Here is a 17,843-nt window from a genome sequence, read left to right on the forward strand (position 1 = left end):
ATGGGCAGCGACGTTACCTATCTTTCACGGCGCATTGGGTGACTCTTCTGGCAGCTGGGAAGGATGCAGGACAAAGTGCAGTAGTGTTGGAGGTTGTTCCGCCACCACGCCTCCAAAATGCTACTACTGGTGATTGTGACACCTCTCTCCTCCACCCCCACCTATTCTTATTCCTCTATGGCCTCTTCCTGTGCTTTGTGCTCGGAACCAGCGGTGCTCCATAGGCGTTCAAGGGGCTACGCAAGTACGCAGGCAAAAAGATGCCATGCCGTGCTTGCACTGGTGTGCTTGGGGGACAGGAGCCACTGGGGAAGATATTCTGTCAGCTCTGCAGGGGCAGGCTGTGAGGTGGTTGACACCATGCCAGCTTAAGCCAGGAATGGTGGTTTGCGACATTGGCACCAACCTCCTCTCCACCCTCCGACGGGGACAACTGACCCATGTGCCCTGTGTGGCTCACGTCCTTAACTTGGTGGTGCAGTGGTTCTTGGGCAGGTACCCGGGCTTACAGGATGTCCTGAGGCAGGCCAGGAAAGTCTGTGTGCATTTCCGCTGGTCATATAATGCCAGTGCTCAGCTGGCTGACCTCCAAAAGGAACTGAACCTGCCCAAGAACCGCCTAATCTGCACTGTCCTGTCAACATTTGAGGAGGCCACGAGGATGGTGAGCAGTGACAGTGCATGCATCAGTGACACTGTACCTCTTGTCCACCTGTTGGAGCATACGCTGCATGGAATAATGGACAGGGCACTTGAGGCAGAACAGAGGCAGGAAGAGGAGGACTTCCTTGCCTCTCAAGGCCCCCTTTATCCAGAGTGTTCCTGCTGTCCCACGGATCACACAGGAAGCGGATGAGGAGGAGGAGAAGGAGGAGGAGGATTGTGTCAGCATGGAGGTGGAGCATGGCACTCAGCATCAGCAGCAGTCTTTTATGGATCATTTACAATCCCAGGAAACCCGTGGACTTGTATGTGGCTGGGAGGAGGTGGCTGCGGATCATGTTGTCCTTAGTGACCCAGAGGACTCCGGACCGAATACCTCAGCTAACCTACACTGCATGGCCTCCCTAATCCTGCAAAGCCTGTGGAAGGATCCTCGTTTTCAGCGGATCAAGGAGAGGGATCATTACTGGATGGCAACTCTCCTTGATCCACGGTACAAGGGTAAGGTTGCGAACCTTATCTTGCCATCGCAGAGGGAGCAGATGAAGAGACATCTTCAGGAAGCCTTGCAGAAATGTCTGTGCAACGCGTTTCCAGAGACTGGGAGGTTACAAATTCCTGGTCCTGGACAACGTGTTGCTGAGGCTTCGGTCAGTCACAGAAGGAGCGGTGGAGAAGGTGGCCCTCTGACCGATGCGTTTAGATAAGTTTTTAGTCCACAGCCCAAAGGTATGACCGGTTCCAGCAAACATCGCCAGCGTCTGATTTACATGGTGCAGGAATACCTACGGGCAAGATCAGACTTGGACACCTTTTCCACCGAACATCCTCTGGGTTACTGGGTCTTGAGGATGGATCACTGGCCAGAGCTTGCACAGTATGCAATTGAGCTACTGGCCATTCAGTGCTGCTGGAGGCTTTGTAACCGATTGCAGGGTATGCCTGTCCACCGACTCAGTTGATCGACTGACCTTCTTAAAGATTAATCAGTCTTGGATCACCACCAGCTACCAAGCACCTGAAGCTGATGTAACCGAATAATTTTTTTTTAAATGTCAGATCCCTTCAAGACTGCCTATGCTGATGCTGAGTGACTATCGTGTTATGCTTACGGACTATCCTCTTCCTCAAAGATCCCGCTGATAGCTTGGAAGAACATTTTTGGTTCTGGGAGCCGCCACCAGTGCATAAGGACCAATTTTTCAGCCCTTGTTTAACAGGGGCATGTAATTACAAGTTTTGATGTAATATTTTGCAGGAGGGTTCGTTGCTACACTCAATTACAGTATCTGCGAGGTTAGCAATGTTGTGGCACCAGCACCAGTGCTTAAAGCCCAATTTTTCAGCCCCTGTTTAACAGGGGTGTGTAATTACAATTTTTGATGCAATACTTTGCAGCAGGGCTCATTCCTGTGCTCCAACTAGAGTATCTGTGAGGGATTGCAGTGTCGTGGTACCAGCACCAGTGCCTAAGGCCCAATTTTTAAGCCCCTGTTTAACATGTTCATGTAATTACAATTCTTGATATAATATTTCACAGCAGGGCCCATTCCAGCACCCACCGAGAGTAACTGTCAGGACTTATAGTGTTGTGGCACCAGCACCACCACCAAAGACCCAATTTTTCTACCACAATGGCATGTAATTACAATTCTTTATATAGTAGTTCACAGAAGGGCATTCCAGCGCCCATCAAGAGTCACTTTGAGGACTTACAGTGTTGTGGCAACACCAACACCTTAGGCCCAAATTTCTGCAGAGCATATAGAGCAGGCCCCTACTTTCAAACATCCAACTTACAAATGTCTCATACTTGCAAACAGAAAGAGACAACAGGAAGTGAGATGAAAAAAGACGGACGGCAAAAAAAATTATACAGGGCTGATAACCCTTCCCTATGTTTTCCAAAAAGCTTAAAAATACATTTTTTGACTGGAGCTACACTTTAAAAATGTGCCAGTTCAAAATTACAATCAGATTCTACTTAACACAACAAACCTACACAGTCCCTGTCTTGTTTGCACCGCCTGTATACTGCTGTTCTGAGTATATAGGGCCTGGGGGCCCCACAACCTTTCTTTTTTTTAATTTGGTACGGGGTTCCCCTTAATATATGAACCAAAGGGGCTGGTAATGGGCAGGGGGGCTACCCATGCCATTTTTCTCAATGATTTCATCTGTATTGCTGGAACCAGACATTACATTAAAACCGCAAGCAGTTTTAAATGACTTTTTTTCCGTTAGAAATGTCATTTTGTACAGGGACTGTTCTAAACACGGGAAACATGCGCCACTTCACAGGCATACTATAGACACCCCCCAGGCACGATATTTAAATGAATATTTCACTTTTTTTTCACTTTAAGCGTCATTAAAATCAGTGCTCCCGAAAAAACGACTGTTTTTAAAACTTTTTTTTGCATTGATACATGTCCCCTGGGGCAGGGGCCGGGCCCCCAAACCCTTTTTAGGACAAAAAACTTGCATATTAGCCTTTAAAATTAGCACTTTTGATTTTGAACGTTCGAGTCTCATAGACTTTAATGGGGTTCTAAAGTTCGTACAAATTTTCGGTCCGTTCGCAGGTTCTGGTGCAAACCGAACCGGGGGGGTGTTCGGCTCATCCCTATTGTGAAATTCTTTTGCTTGGCTGTCTTCCCTTCTGGTTCCTGATCCTGTTTGCTGCACCCAACTTCGCTGATCTCTGGACTCCTGTTTCTCTGGCTTATTCTGACTACCCGTTCTGGTTACCGAACTCTGACTACTTTTGCTCTGTTTATACCACTTTATTAAATAGTGTGATTTTTACTGCACTTCTAGAAAAAAAAAGGGGGGGGGGGGGTTACTGTCGTGCAATCACTATAGGTGAAGGTGAATATATATAAATAAAAGTATTACTGCTGCGAGCATAAGAGATAAGGTGACTTCAGAACCAAAAATTATACAGTGCTAATGAATGGTGCTGCGTTGTTACAAAAAAACTGCACAACATACATAAAATTATAAAAATTTGGATTAAAACATACGATAAATATCCAACCGTTAGTGCAAACTGAATGTGTTTTTTAAAGTGCAATACTCAAAATGAACACAAGATGGCAGTCAAAACTCCAAAGTCCACTGCATATAACTTTAAAGTGGTTGTATAGTCATAAAAATTACTTTTACCTACAGGAAAGCCTATAATAAGGCCTACCTGTAGGTAAAAAAATATCTCCTAAACCGTACCCTCGCAATGCGCCGCTCACTGCAGCGGCGCATGCGCACAGGGGTTTCTCGGCTGAAAGTCCAGCAGACGCCTGACCCTGCCGGAAACAGATCTCCCGCGTGACGATCCCACTCACAGCGCCGGAGCCGCGATACCCGGAGGAAACGCAGAGGGAACATGTCAGCTCCCTCGGCGTGGATCGGCCAGATGTCGGGGCCTCGTTCTAAGGTAAGTATTTCATAATGAGCTAGTATGCGGTGCAGTGGACTTTGGAGTTTTTACTGCACTTCTGTCTCAGTCTGATTCATGTTTCCTGACAACCAGTGGCAGCCCGTGCACTGTGGGTGCATGGGCGCCGCCACCTCCCCATCCATGTGCCCGGCCCCTTTAAGGATGCCTGATGCATGGATTCCTATGACGAGGGCGGGTGGTACTTTTTGAAGCACCTGATTAGAGCCAGAGGCTCTAATAGGCTATAAAATAGGGTGGGCTTGGGGCACAGAGAGTGCACCCTGATCCCACCCAATTGTGTAAGGATAGCAAATAAATGTTCACTATTTTCACACTAACCTTCCTCCCCACCAATCAGGATGCAGGGTGTCAGATCTGTTTCCTGATTGGCCAAAGCACCAGGCCACCCTATTGGATGCCTGATGCTTAGGAAGAGGAGCGGAGGATTTGGAGACACACACAGGAGCGGAGGTCGCCACCATTCTGGTGCACTGAGAAGCTGCTGCCTGGCTGTAAGTGCCACAATGACAAAGCCGCACACGGGGGTTGGGGGTGCTGCCAGACCCAAGCCCCGTGAGTGGGGGGGGGGGGGTCGGTGGGGACAGTGGCTGCATATGATGGGCACAAATGGCTGCATTTGACGGGCACAAGTGGCTGGATATGATGGTCACAAGTGGCTGTATTTTATGGTCACAAGTGGCTGCATGTGATGGGCACAAGTGACTGCCTTTGGTGGGCACAAGTGGCTGCATTTGATGGGCACAAGTGGCTGCATATGATGGGCACAAGTGGCTGCATTTGATGGGCACAAGTGGCTGCATTTGATGGGCACAAGTGGCTGCATATGATGGGCACAAGTGGCTGCATTTGATGGGCACAAGTGGCTGCATTTGATGGGCACAAGTGGCTGCATATGATGGGCACAAGTGGCAGCATATGATAGTCCTCTGGATTTTTAATTTACTGCAGTTTCTTCTACTCTTCTAATACCAGATTTGCCAGACTACTCTCTATTTGGTGGTGCCACTATATATATATATATATATATATATATATATATATATATATATATTTAAAAACTATATTTAGTTGATATGGTCGTCTATGTGGATGCATAGATTGTGTCTAGACTTTCATTTTTTATAGACAACGTTGTCTTTTAGATGGTGGAAAGTGGAGGATCTGTTTATCTAATGCCGCGTACACACGTAGCCGACTATCCGGCGGACTTCCCGCCAGACTTTCCGAACGAGCTACTTGGTTGTCCACACACGGCACTTTTTCGGCGGACTAATATGGCGTACTAAGTCCGCTGGACTATCCGAACTTTTGAAATGAACAGAACAGACTCGCCCACACACGTGGAGGAAAGTCCGCTCATTTTGAGCGCGTCTCCAGGTAGCCAGGGCAGGAGGCGTCGCTGGCCCCGTCACCTGGTATGGACTTAAGGGGGAACCCCTACGCCGAAAAATCGGCGTGGGGGTCCCCCCCTAGGTCCACATTAGACCCTTATCCGAGCACGCTACCCAGCCGGCCAGGAAAGGGGGTGGAAACGCGCTCAAAATGAGCGGACTTTTCTCCGGGTGGGAAAAGTCCATTCATTTCAAAAGTGCGGCGGACTGGCACACACACGGCTGGATTGTCTGCCGAAATGCGAGTCCGGCGGACAGATTGGAGTGAAAAAATACTTTCTAAGTCCGCCGGACTTTTGGGTAAAAAAAGTCCGCCGGAGCCTACACGGGGGGATTGTCTGACGGACTTGGGTCCGCCGGACTTTTCCACCGGATTGTTTGATCGTGTGTACAAGGCATAATTGTTCTTTATTTGTTCATTAATAAACTTTTGTTCTTTTTCTGATAATTGGTTTTTGCCTTATTGAGATAATATTTCCCTGTGGCTCATGTGGTACTTTGAACCGTATCCTCTCCTTTGGTACAGTTCTGTTATTTTTATCTTTTAATCCCAGCCTGTGTTACAGTTTAAGATGGTGCCACAACTGTTGTCCCACATTTCCTGTTTCAGGGTGGCTCCTTTCTCTTGTAACATCCTATGGAGCCATCCTTGCATCCAAGGACTAGAGTTGTGTCTCCCTACACTTTGTGCATCAATAGAAACACCCAGCCCCAAAATGGCAAGGCTCTGCCTCTTTCTCCATCTCCCTTCCCCAAGTTAACAGACTGGCATGAGACTGTACTGCCCATCATTTCCTATGAAGACCAAAAGCACAAGGAGGCAGAACTGAGAGAGCAGAAGTCAGTAGTACTGAAAGCCGTAAACTGCAAGGGCTGGGGTAATAATTTTTAAAAACAGTTTACTAAAGGTGGCCGGCCATACATGGATTGAAATGGGACCAGTCCAGCAGGGACTGGCATAATTTCGATCCATGTATGGCCCTGTCAGTATATTCTCATTCGATCAGCGCCGCAAGCAATAGGCTGCAGAGCTGATCTGTATATGATTCCCCCATCCACATTCAAAGTGTACATGGGGGAATCAGGGCAGTTTTTTGTTTAACCAGCGGGTTGAACAAATACAAATTACTCATCTATGGGCTGACCCATGTTTGGGCAGCTTTTGGAATGTTTATTTTATTTTCTCAGTGTGTTCAACTAAAAAACTGTGAGAGTATAATACTACTTTAATTTAGAGCAACACAAGGGAAGGAATTATTGGTTACCTCTATATACTTTAAAAGATATTTAGCAGTAGCTTATGATGAAGGCACAACCATACTTTGTTGTTCTTTATAGGTATTAAAGTTTTAAGTACATTTATTTTTTTGGCAGCTTATACACATTTTTGGTTCTGTACTTTGCACGTCCAGTGTTTACTGATCCTACAGATGTGTTTCCGATACAGAAGAGTTCCTCTCACCAGCTGTGGAAGGACTGGCTGTAATTTGCTGTATAATATTGTGTTTTCAGGAGGTCTGAATGTCCTTTCTATATGCACAGTGTGTACAGATATGAGAGAAAGAAAGCCCAGCCACTTCTCTTCCAGCTGGCTCCTTGCACATAGTCATGGGATATTGATTCATAGGTCACAATACATAACCGCTCCCGAAAATGTAGAGGCCTCGGGAGAATGCATGACTCCAAATAACGTGCATACAGTTTCATCTGTTAGTCAAAACAGCAACTGATTCGTAACTTCATGTAAATTTCTGTTAAATTGTATATCTCTAAATCTTTAATGACTATTAAACGATACTCTTCACTATTTACCAGTGTTGTCCCATTTCCTAATTCATTGATTAATTTTACAATTGCTACTAAGAAGATAATCAGTATATTATACCAGTGGTCATCAACCCTGTCCTCAGGGCCCACTAACAGGCCAGGTTTTATGTATAAGGCCTCATTCAGACGAGGCAGATCCGCTTGCACGGAGTCCGCCGGCTCAGCGGGAGTTCTCTCCGTTGATCTCAACTGAACCAGCAGATGACAAGTCCCTCTCTGCTCACTGAGCGGGGAGGGGCTTGTCGAGCGCTGCAGGATTCTATGGAGAGACAGCATGTCCATTTTCATCAAATCTCACCCGATCCGACCGGGTCGGATGTCAGCGGACATGTCACCGCTGACATCCGTCGCTCCATAGACTAGCATGGAGCACCCGTTCAGGTCCGCCGTCAAAACTGACAGACGGACCTGAATGGTCCGACAGTGTGAAAGGGGCCTTACCTTGGGGAGATGCAGACTAGAATACTGCAATCACTGAGAAGCAAATTATATCATCTGTGATGTATTTCAGTTATCTTGCAAATCTGGCCTGTTAGTGGGCCCTGAAGACAGGGCTGATGACCACTGAATCACAGTTGCACTGTATTTTTTGATAGTTATAGCATAGCATTCATGGCTATTTAATTCCTCCCTCCATGTTGGTTTGGAGTCCAGTACTGAGCACATGGTATCTATAGGTTGGAATTGCATGCAGAAATTATTTGGTGAACTGGAAGTATTTTATTGATTGCTTTTCCAATCTGTTCACCTTACAAGACTATAATCACCTCATCCACATTAAAGAAGATTCATTTAAAGGATTTTTTGTTGCAGGATGCCTGTGGCCAATTATAGCTCAGGAGGGTTTAGTACACGCCCCACACTATATAAGGCTGCCAGCGCGGCGGCCTTGTGTAGTGTGTTGGCATGCAGGGAAAGAGCAGGATAGGCAGGTACAGTGTCTTTTTGCTTGTGAACCTAGCGCTGTTAGGCCGCGTACACACGCGCGGACTGTTCGCCCAACCTTGTCCGCTGAACAGTGTTTGGGCGGACAGTCCGCTCGTGTGTGGGGCTTCAGCGGACAGTTTCAGCGGACAGTTGGCCGAACAAGGTCTTACGGAAATTCCGAAAAACTGTCCGCTGAAACAAGGTTTCAGCGGACTGTTCGCTCGTGTGTAGGCTTGTTCGGCCAACTAAGTCTCGCGCATGCTCAGAAAGGATTTCCACGTCGGAAGGTTGCATTGCAGTGTATAGGACGTCGTATTTTTCGTCCCGTCGTACGTACCGTTCACGTCATCGCGCACGGTTTCAGCAAACTGTTCGTCCGTCGTGTGTGGCCATGTCCGTCCATGCTAAGTTTGAGCGGACTGTTCGCTCAAACTGTTGGACGGACAAAGTTGGACCAACAGTCCGCGCGTGTGTACGCGGCCTTACAGTGAGTGTTGTGTGCCTCCTGCACAGTATACACCTGAAGCTACCCCTTATTGCTGGTGCTGTTCTGTTTCTGTAACACAGGCATCTGCAGCATTTAGAGTGGGTGTTGTGTGCCTCCTGCACAGTATACACCTGAAGCTACCCCTTATCGCTGGTGTTGTTTTGTTTCTTTAACACAGGCATCTGCAGCATTTACAGTGGGTGTAGTGTGCCTCCTGCACAGTATACACCTGAAGCAACCCCTTATTGCTGGTGTTGTTCCGTTTCTATACCACATCCATCTGGAGCAGTTACAGTCAGCATATTGTGCCACCTGCACAGTATACACCTGAAGCTACCCCCAATTGCTGGTGTTGTTCCATTTTTTTTACCACAGGCATCTGGAGCAGTTACAGTCGGTGTATTGTGCCACCTGCACAGTATTCACCTGAAGCTACCCCCAATTGCTGGTGTTGTTCCGTTTCTATACCACAGGCATCTGGAGCAGTTACAGTGGGTGTATTGTGCCACCTGCACTGTATACACCTGAAGCTACCCCCAATTGCTGGTGTTGTTCAGTTTCTATACCACAGGCATCTGGAGCAGTTACAGTGGGTGTATTGTGCCACCTGCACAGTATACACCTGAAGCTACCCCCAATTGCTGGTGTTCTCATGTTCTCATCTCCCTGCAGGCCATTAGTATGTCTGGAAGGCAGACAGTCACGAGCCAATAAAAGAGGGCAAGCAGACTCTATGTCTAGAGGCAGCGGTGCTGGTCATGGACACGGTGCATCGTCATCAGCACATGGCCATGGGATGCGCTTGTCCTTATTTTCGGCAGCTGGACATGTTGAGCCGCAACATGCCGAAGACTTGGTAGAGTGGAGGACCAAGCCCTCTTCATCCTCCTCATCCTCTCTCACCCAGGCTCAGGGTACTGGCAAAGCAGCTGCCAACACTTCCTCTTCCCTCATCTCAATGGCATCAGTCACTCCTTCCCTAGACCCACCATGTCCTCCTGAGAAGGCCCCCGAACTGTTTGAGCACAGTGTTGGGTACATGCTCCAGGAGGATGCCCAGCGTTTTGAAGGCTCTGATGACGATACCCAGCTAGAGGAAGGCAGTAGCATGAGCCCAGAGAGGGGGGATGCTCAAGAAGGACAGCAATCTGGCAGTCATGTTCCACCAGCTGCAGCATACTGCCAGGTTTGCTCCAGTGATGAAGAGGGAGGGGATGATGAGGTCACTGACTCCACGTGGGTGCCTGATAGGAGAGAGGAGGAGGAGGAAGAAGTGGAGGAGGAGGAGGCACATCTCCAATGAGGCAGGATGCCCTCCGGGGGCCAGCTTAAGGGCAGCACACCGACTGAATCACACTGCAGAGCTCCGCCTGTGCAGCGCGCTGCCTCTGCGCGTTATTCTAAAAGTTCTTTGATGTGGGCCTTTTTTGAGACGAATGCATCAGATCACACCACTGCTATTTGCAACATATTTCTCAAGCATATCTCACGTGGCCAAAACATCAGCCACTTGGGCACCACATGCTTGACCAGACATATGTTGACCTGCCATGCAGCTGGTTGGCAAGCGTACCTTAAAGACCCACACCAAAGAACAAAGCGGACCTCTCCTTGCTCCTCATCAGCTGGGATCTCCAACCCCACTATACCTTCAGTCCTCTCTGAAACCTGCACTGAGAGGAATGAAGGTGTAGAATTTGGTGTGTCACAGCCAAGTACTTGCGGGCACTCTGCTAGCAGTACACCATCATTGTAGCAGGCAAATTTCCCTGCCCCAGCTGCTGGACTATCGAAAGAAGTTCACTCCCAGCCATCCACATGTCCAGCGGTTGAATGCTAGCTTGGCTAAATTGCTAGCACTTCAACTGCTGCCTTTTCAGTTGGTAGACTCGGCCCTCGTGAGTTTGTGCAATGTGTGGTTCCTCAGTGACAGGTTCCCAATCGCCACTTTTTCTCACAGAAGGAGATTCTGGCTCTCTACAGGCATGTGGGAGGCAATTTCCATGCCTCGCTGGACAGAGCGGTCAGTGGTAAGGTGCATATTACCACTGACTCATGGTCCAGCAGGCATTAACAGGGACGCTACCCATCTTTCACGGCCCATTGGGTTACTCTTCTGGCAGCTGGGAAGGATGCAGGACAAGGTGCAGTAGTGTTGGAGGTTGTTCCGCCACCACTCCTACAAAATGCTACTATTGGTTGTGACACACCTCTCTCCTCCACCCCCTCCTCTTCTTCTTCCTCCATGGCCTCTTCCTGTGCTTTGTCCTCGCAACCAGCGGTGCTCCATAGGCGTTCAAGGGGCTAGGCAAGTACGCAAGCAAAAAGATTCCATGCCGTGCTTGTACTGGTGTGCTTGGGGGACGGGAGCCACACTGGGGCAGATATTTTGTCAGCTCTGCAGGGGCAGGCCGAGAGGTGGTTCACGCCAACTTAAGCTAGGAATGGTTGTGTGCGACAATGGCACCAACCTCCTCTCCGCCCTCCGACAGGGACAACTGACCCATGTGCCCTGTGTGGCTCACGTCCTTAACCTGGTGGTGCAGCGGTTCTTGGGCAGGTACCTGGGCCTACAGGATGTCCTGAGGCAGGCCAGCAAAGTTTGTGTGCATTTCCGCCGATCATATAATGCCAGTGCTCGGCTGACTGAGCTCCAAAAGGAGTTGAACCTGCCCGAGAACCGCCTTATATGTGACATGCCCACCAGGTGGAACTCAACGTTGGTCATGCTGCAGCATCTGCACACGCAGCAGAGGGCCATCAATGAGTACCTGTGCAAATACGGCACCAGGACAGGGACAGGGAAGCTCAGTTTTTTTTCACCATGCCAGTGGGGCATGATCAGGGATGCATGCATTGTCCTGTCACCATTTGAGGAGGCCACGAGGATGGTGAGCAGTGACAGTGCATGCATCAGTGACACTGTACCTCTTGTCCGCCTGTTGGAGCATACGCTGTGTGGAATAATAATGGACAGGGCACTTGAGGCAGAACAGAGGCAGAAAGAGGAGGACTTCCTTGCCTCTCAAGGCCCCCTTTATCCAGACAGTGTTTCTACTGTCCCACCCATCACACAGGAAGAGGAGGAGGAGGAGGAGGATTGTGTCAGCATGGAGGTGGAGCCTGGCACTCAGTATCAGCAGCAGCAGTCTTGTAGGGATGATTTACAGTCCCAAGAAACCTGTGAACTTGTACGTGGCTGGGAGGAAGTGACTACGGATCATTTCGTCCTTAGTGACACAGAGGACTCTGGACCGAATGCCTCAGCTAACCTACGCTGCATGGCATCCCTGATCCTGCAAAGCCTGCAGAAGGATCCTCGTATTCTTTCGGATCAAGGGGAGGGACCATTACCACTCTCCTTGATCCACGGTACAAGGGTAAGGTTGCGGACCTCATCTTGCCATCGCAGAGGGAGCAGAGGATGAGACATCTCCGGGAGGCCTTGCAGAAAGGTCTGTGCAACATGTTCCCAGAGACTGTTACAAACTCCTGCTCCTGGACAACGTGTTGCTAAGGCTTCGGTCAGGGTCAGTCACAGAAGGAGCGGTGGAGAAGGTGGCCGTCTGACCGATGCGTTCAGACAATTTTTTTGTCCGCAGCCCCAAGGTATGATCAGTTCCAGCAACCATCGCCAGCTTGAGGGTGGATCACTGACCAAAGCTTGCACCAGTATGCAATTGAGCTACTGCCCTGTCCTGCATTCAGCGTTCTTTTGGAACGCACATTCAGTGCTGCTGGAGGCTTTGTAACCGATCACAGGGTGCGCCTGTCCACTGACTCGGTTGATCGACTGACCTTCATAAAGATGAATCAGTCTTGGATCACCACCAGCTACCAAGCACCTGAAGCTAATGTAACCGAATAATTTTTTTTTTTAAATGTCACATCCCTTCAAGACTGCCTATGCTGATGCTGAGTAGGGATGACACCCCCCGGTTCGGTTCTCACCAGAACTTGCGAACGACCCCCGCGTTCGAAACGAACGTTAGAACCCCATTGAAGTCTATGGGACTCGAACGTTCAAAATGGAAAGTGCTAATTTTAACGGCTAATATGCAAGATAGTGTCCTAAAAAGGGTTTGGGGACCTGCCTCCTGCCTCAGGGGACATGGGTCACTGCAAAAAAAAGTTTTAAAAATGGCCGTTTTAGCGGGAGCACTGATTTTAATGACGATTAAAGTGAAAAAAAAAGTGAAATATTCCTTTAAATATGGTGCCTGGGGGGTGTCTGTAGTATGCCTGTGAAGTGCCACGTGTTTCCCGTGTTTAGAACAGTCCCTGCACAAAATGATATTAAACGGAAATAACACCATTTAAAACTGCTTGCGGTTTTAATGTTATATCTGGTTCCTGCAATATGGTTGAAAATCATTGAGAAAAATGGCATGGGTAGCCCTCCCTGCCCATTACCAGCCTATTTGGGTCTTGTACGCATATTAAGGGGAACCCTGTACCCATATTAAAAAAAGGAAATGCGTGTGGCCCCCAGGCCCTATATACTCAGAACAGCAGTATACAGGCGGTGCAAACAAGACAGGGACTGTGTAGGTTTGTTGTGTTAAGTTGAATCTGTTTGTCATTTTCAACTGGTACATTTTTAAAGTGTAGCTCCAGTCAAAAAAATTATTTTTAAGCTTTTTGGAAAACATAGGGAAGGGTTATCACCCCTATATAATTTTTTTTGTCGTCCATCTTTTTTCATCTCACTTGCTGTTGTCTCCTTCAGTTTGCAAGTAGGAGATGTTTGTAAGTTGGATGTTTGAAAGTAGGGGCCTGCCCTATATGCTCTGCAGAAATGGCGGAACAAGGTGTTGGTTTTGCCACAACATTGTAAGCCCTCAAAGTGACTCTTGGTGGGCGCTGGAGCGCCCTGCTGTGAACGATTATATCAAGAATTGTAATTACATGCCATTGTTGAACAGTGGTAGAAAAATTGACCTTTGGTGGTTGTGGTGCTGGTGCCACAACACTATAAGTCCTCACCGTTACTCTGGGTGGGCACAGGAAGGGGCCCTCCTGTGAAATATTATATCAAGAATTGTAATTACATGTCCCTGTTAAACAGGGGCAGAAAAATTTGGCCTTAGGCACTGCTGCTGGTGCCACCACACTGCAACCTCTTCCATATACTCTAGTTTTATTGCAGGAATTAGCCCTGCTGCAAAGCATTGCATCTAAAATTATACTTAAATGCCCCTGTTAAACAGGGGCAGAAAAAGTGGGCCTTAGGCACTGGTGCTGGCGCCACCACACTGCAACCTCTGCCATATACTCTTGTTTTATTGCAGGAATTAGCCCTGCTGCAAAGCATTGCATCAAAAATTGTAATTAAACGCCCCTGTTAAACAGGGGCATAAAAATCGGGCCTTAGGCACTGGTGCCACCACACTGCAACCTCTTCCATATACTCTAGTTCTATTGCAGGAATTAGCCCTGCTGCAAAGCATTGCATCAAAAATTGTACTTAAATGCCCCTGTTAAACAGGGGCAGAAAAATTGGGCCTTAGGCACTGGTGCTGGTGCCACCACACTGCAACCTCTGCCATATACTCTAGTTTTAATGCAGGAATTAGCCCTGCTGCAAAGCATTGCATCAAAAATTGTAATTAAACGCCCCTGTTAAACAGGGGCAGAAAAACTGGGCCTTAGGCACTGGTGCTGGTGCCACCACACTGCAACCTCTCCCATATACTCTTGTTTGATTGCAGGAATTAGCCCTGCTGCAAAGCATTGCATCAAAAATTGTACTTAAACGCCCCTGTTAAACAGGGGCAGAAAAATTGGGCCTTAGGCATCACCCAGAACCAGAAATGTTCTTCCAACATATCAGCGGAGGAGGAAGAGGATAGACAATCAACATAACAGGACAGTCACTCAGCATCAGCATAGGCAGTCTTGAAGGGATGTGATATTTCAAAAAAAATTATTCTGTTACATCAGCTTCAGGTGCTTGGTAGCTGTGGGTGATCCAAGACTGATTCATCTTGATGAAGGTCAGTCGATCAACTGATTCGGTGGACAGGCGCACCCTGTGATCGGTAACAAAGCCACCAGCAGCACTGAAGGTGCGTTCCGAAAGAACGCTGGATGCAGGACAGGCCAGTAGCTCAACTGCATACTGTGCAAGCTCTGGCCAGTGATCCATCCTCAAGACCCAGTAAGCCAGAGGATTTTCGGTGGGAAAGGTGTCCAAGTCTGACCTTGCCCCTAGGTATTCCTGCACCATGTAAATCAGACGCTGGCGATGGGTGCTGGAACCGATCATACCTTGGGGCTGCGGACTAAAAAATTGTCTGAAAGCATCAGTCAGACGGCTACCTTCTCCACCGCTCCTTCTGACCGATGCCTCAGCAACACGTTGTCCAGGACCAGGAGTTTGTAACCTCCCAGTCTCTGGGAACGCGTTGCACAGACCTTTCTGCAAGGCCTCCCGGAGATGTCTCATCCTCTGCTCCCTCTGCGATGGCAAGATAAGGTCGGCAACCTTACCCTTGTACCGTGGATCAAGGAGAGTGGCCAGCCAGTAATGGTCCCTCTCCTTGATCCGAAGAATACGAGGATCCTTCCGCAGGCTTTGCAGGATCAGGGAGGCCATGCAGCGTAGGTTAGCTGAGGCATTCGGTCCGGAGTCCTCTGGGTCACTAAGGGCAACATGATCCGCAGCTACCTCCTCCCAGCCACGTACAAGTCCACGTGTTTCTTGGGACTGTAAATCATCCCTACAAGACTGCTGCTGCTGATGCTGATGCTGATGCTGAGTGCCAGCCTCCACCTCCATGCTGACACAATCATCCTCCTCATCCTCTTCCTGTGTGATGGGTGGCACAGCAGGAACACTGTCTGGATAAAGGGGGCCTTGAGAGGCAAGGAAGTCCTCCTCTTCCTGCCTCTGTTCTGCCACAAGTGCCCTGTCCATTATTCCACGCAGCGTATGCTCCAAGAGGTGGACAAGAGGTACAGTGTCACTGATGCATGCACTGTCACTGCTCACCATCCTTGTGGCCTCCTCAAATGGTGACGAGACAGTGCATGCATCCCTGATCATGCCCCACTGGCGTGGGGAGAAAAAACCGAGCTCCCCTGACCCTGTCCTGGTGCCGTAGTCGCACAGGTACTCATTGATGGCCCTCTGCTGCGTGTGCAGCCGCTGCAGCATGGCCAACGTTGAGTTCCACCTGGTGGGCATGTCACATATAAGGCGGTTCTTGGGCAGGTTCAACTCCTTTTGGAGCTCAGCCAGCCGAGCACAGGCATTAAATGATCGGCAGAAATGCACACAGACTTTCCTGGCCTGCTTCAGGACATCCTGTAAGCCGGGGTACCTGCCCAAGAACCACTGCACCACCAGGTTAAGGACGTGAGCTACACAGGGCACATGGGTCAGTTGTCCCTGTCGGAGGGCGGAGAGGAGGTTGGTGCCATTGTCACAAACCACCATTCCTGGCTTAAGCTGGCGTGGCGTCAACCACCTCTCGGCCTGCCCCTGCAGAGCTGACAAAACATCCGCCCCAGTGTGGCTCCTGTCCCCCAAACAAACCAGCGCAAGCACGGCATGGCATCGTTTTGCCTGCGTACTTGCGTAGCCCCTGGAACGCCTACGAAGCACAGCTAGTTCTGAGGACAGAGCACTGGAAGAGGCCATGGAGGATGAAGAAGAGGAGGGGGTGGAGGAGAGAGGTGTGTCACAACCAATAGTAGCATTTTGGAGGCGTGGTGGCGAAACAACCTCCAACACTACTGCACCTTGTCCTGCATCCTTCCCAGCTGCCAGAAGAGTGACCCAATGGGCCGTGAAAGACAGGTAACGTCCCTGTCCATGCCTGCTGGACCATGAGTCAGCGGTAATATGCACCTTACCGCTGACCGCCCTGTCCAGCGAGGCAAGGATATTGCCTTCCACATGCCGGTAGAGAGCCGGAATCGCCTTCCGTGAGAAAAAGTGGCGTTTGGGGACCTGCCACTGAGGAACCGCACATTGTACAAACTCACGGAAGGGGGCCGAGTCTACCAACTGAAAAGGCAGCAGTTGAAGTGCTAGCAATTTAGCCAAGCTAGCATTCAACCGCTGGGCATGTGGATGGCTGGGAGTGAACTTCTTTCGCCGGTCCAGCAGCTGGGGCAGGGACATTTGCCAGCTATAATCGGACGTGGGTGTACCGCTAGCAGAGTTCCCGGAAGCACTTGGCTGTGGCACACCTAATTCTACACCTTCATTCCTCTCAGAGCAGGTTTCAGAGAGGACTGAAGGTCTAGTGGGGTTGGAGATGCCAGCTGATGAGGAGCAAGGAGAGGTCCGCTTTGTTCTTTGGTGTGGGTCTTTGAGGTACGCTTGCCAACGAGCTGCATGGCAGGTGAACATATGTCTGGTCAAGCATGTGGTGCCCAAGCGACTGATGTTTTGGCCACGCGAGATACGCTTGAGACATATGTTGCAAATAACAGCGGTGCGATCTGATGCACTCGTCTCAAAAAAGGCCCACACCAAAGAACTTTTAGAATAACACGCAGAGGCAGCGCCCTGCACAGGCGGAGCTCTGCGGTGGGATTCAGTCGGTGTGCTGCCCCTAAGCTGGCCCCCGGAGGGCATCCTGCCTCGTTGGACATGTGCCTCCTCCTCCTCCTCCTCCTCTCTCCTTCCAGGCACCCACGTGGAGTCAGTGCCCTCATCATCCCCTCCCTCTTCATCGCTGTAGCAAACCTGGCAGTATGCTGCAGCTTGTGGAACATGACTGCCAGATTGCTGTCCCACTGAGCATCCCCTCTCTCTGCGCTCACGCTACTGCCTTCCTCTAGCTGAGTGTCATCATCAGTGCCCACAAAACACTGGGCATCCTCCTGGAGCATGTACCCAACACTGTGCTCAAAGAGTTCAAGAGACTCCTCAGGAGGACGTGGTGGGTCTAGGGAAGGAGTCACTGATGATGACATTGAGAGGAGGGAAGACGATGCGTTGGCAGCTGCTTTGCTACTACCCTGAGACTGGGTGAGAGAGGATGAGGAGGATGAAGAGGGCTTGGTCATCCACTCTACCAAGTCGTTGGCATGTTGCGGGTCAACATGTCCAGCTGCCGAAAAGAAGGACCAG

Source organism: Lithobates pipiens, unplaced genomic scaffold (genome assembly GCF_037356315.1).
Source record: "Lithobates pipiens isolate NorthernLeopardFrog02 unplaced genomic scaffold, aLitPip1_a1.2 Scaffold_10, whole genome shotgun sequence".
In the NCBI taxonomy this organism is placed as follows: domain Eukaryota; kingdom Metazoa; phylum Chordata; class Amphibia; order Anura; family Ranidae; genus Lithobates; species Lithobates pipiens.